Source organism: Falco rusticolus, chromosome 3, assembly GCF_015220075.1.
Source record: "Falco rusticolus isolate bFalRus1 chromosome 3, bFalRus1.pri, whole genome shotgun sequence".
NCBI classification, from domain to species: domain Eukaryota; kingdom Metazoa; phylum Chordata; class Aves; order Falconiformes; family Falconidae; genus Falco; species Falco rusticolus.
Window position 1 is genome coordinate 118,496,069 of NC_051189.1, and position 2,563 is coordinate 118,498,631.

Sequence of the window (2,563 nt, forward strand, 5' to 3'; positions counted from 1 at the left end):
TTCATCCCAGGGAGATAGCGTTGACTAGCATGGCAGTGCTCTGCCACCCTCTCCAAAGACATTGCTCTGGGCTAACGGAGAGCCTGTCTCATCCTCCGTGTTGTGCAGTCACCGTGACACGCTATGGCTGAAGTCATTCATGAGAAATGCAGTAAATCTGCCCTGGAAGGATAAACCAGCAAATAGCATGCTGCAGCTCGAACACCAGCAACCTCTCGGCCCCTCTGCAAACCCCTGCATCTGGAGAAGACGTGCAGATGTTTGCAGTCCACAGACCCCAACATCACCTTCTCCCTTTCCAAAAGCAAGACAAAGTGTAAGAACAGCTGCAGGCAGCACCCTGCCGATTTGCTCGCTTGCAGGGCATTGGCCTGCCTTTCCAACTCCAGGCTAGAGCTGCAACCTGGTGATGCGAATTAAAGGTCTGGGGCTGCCATGGTCGCTACTTTTGTGAAGCAGTGCGAATCATGCCTCGGAGCATTATGGAATCCTGGATTTAGTTGTACCACAACTTCCAGCTTCTGGCTATTTGTGCAACTAGTGTGTTCTTCAAACAGGGGAAAAAATGCTGATGTCTCTCACTTACCCACAGGGGCCGTTGCCCCAGCATCATCACCCCATAAACATGTCAACAGCGAAATGCAAACCAAATTGCAGTAGAGAAGCGCAACCATAGTCAGAATCACATCAGCCAGTTTGCCACTTAATCTGTAATTACACTTGCAACAAGAAGTTGAGAGAGGATGAAGGACACCAAGGCTCTACATCATGGGACCAGGCTTGACACAGCGAGGAGGTGTGTTGTGAGCCGTGCTGCATCTGCTCTGAGTCACGCTGCGGCGGTTAACGTGCCCCAAACCAGTAACTTCCTCCCCGTGAGGTTGGGAAGGACCAACACCCCATCTGACGGAGTGGTCACGGGGCTTGCCCGGTGCCAGGCACGGGGCTGGCATCACCCACACTGGTTGGGCAGTCCCACAGCCTGGTGTGAGATGGAGACAAGAGGAGCGGCAACGGCACTGAGCCATCCCGCTGTGGTGGTGCAAACAGCAAGATGAAGTATCAACCCATAAAACATCGAGAGGAGCAAAGACGGAGCCGCCACTCTCCAAGCCACTGGACTGCCATCGCTGTACATCTTGTGTGCGGGTGGGTCACAGATGTCACTGCCTATTGTCATTGTGGGGGTCTCCTGTCATCCTCTTCCCACTGATCCTGATGTTTGTTTTTTTTTCACTCCCAGCTTTGTGGTGTCTATGAATCAGCGTTACCCTCTACAGCTCTTCCCCTCCATCCTTCTCAGCACCCACTCCACACTGGGAAAGCCAGGAACCTTACTGGAGGACAGGAAGCATTTGCTAACACCCTATTTAATGCACATTTTTCTAAAAGCAATGGAGGAGTTGAGGGGAAAAAGCAAGAATTGCAGGAATTGCTCATTTCATTTCCTGTGGTTTCATAATTCTGTTGCTTACCAATTTTGAATTTCACAAAGCCTGTGGTTTCCCAACAGCCTTCGTCTGTGGGGAGGATACATTTCAGTAGCATACTGAACTGACATGAAATCCCAAACAAAAATAATATGACAGCAATTGGCGTTCTAAGCTATGTGAGAAAGAAATATAAATACCCCGCTGGCTGCGTTTGGCCCAGACAAGGAAGCAAAGCAAAACATCCCAGTGTCAGCAGGTAACCTCTGAGGGCGAGAACCAGAGATCACCTGAAACCCTGGGTCTCCATCCCTACACAAAATGAACCCAAGCGCGGGCCAGAGCCTCACAGCCCCACCGGCCCGTAACTGATCGCTGGTTTTTGGGAGTGGAAAACACCCAATTGCACGTTTGAAAACCACCGTGTGTTTCCACTGCCTTTGGGTCCTGGCGAGGAGTGTGCTGTGGCGGGTGGCAGGACGGGAGCAGTGGGGGCTCTGGTGGGTTTTCATCCACAGGGTTTATCATCCAGGTTTGGCACTGGGACCCCCTTGCTGGGTTCCTCTGCCTCCTGATCCCCTCCAGCTGGCCCAGTCCAGCCTGGAGCATCACTCCACTCCCCCAGCAGCATGTGGCACGTCACTTCACCAGGGCACCCCCCTCACTGCCACGCATCCCCAGCAATCACAGGGATAAAGAGCAGGAGAGAAGGAGACTGGAAAAGAGGAAAATGTCTTCCTGAATAAACAGATGAGCAGGGTGCCTCTGGCATCAGCCACACGCAGATGATGTTTTACCGCCTGTGCTCACGTGGATGCAACGTCCAGACAAGGAGAAGGCTCCTGGCAGGGCAGGGTTCAAGTGCGTTCCCAAATCGCCCGAGGCACAAGTGGTTGCTCTCTGCAGGGGGTGCTCCACGCCTGGGGTGGGGGCAAGCAGCCCACCGCTGCCAAAGGTGGCCGCAGCAGAGTGACAGCGTGGGAGGGGAAGGGAGCAGGGGGTGCGTCACCCTTCCCTCTTCGAGCAGCCCTCCCTGGTGTGGGAGCTGGGGCCCGTGCTGCTGGTGCTGCTGGAGCTCGGGATGGGCGAAGGCTCCACTCACAGCCTGGGCTGGCCCATTCCCATGGACTCGG

General features: G+C 54.1%; 1 long non-coding RNA gene across 1 annotated transcript; it reads left to right on the forward strand.

Moving 5' to 3' along the window:
- The first annotated feature begins 924 nt into the window (after positions 1-924).
- LOC119144869 lies at positions 925-2,051 on the forward strand. The gene is made up of 2 exons (XR_005103237.1): positions 925-1,149; positions 1,244-2,051. It is a non-coding gene; the product is annotated as an uncharacterized LOC119144869 (long non-coding RNA).
- Positions 2,052-2,563: the final 512 nt, after the last annotated feature.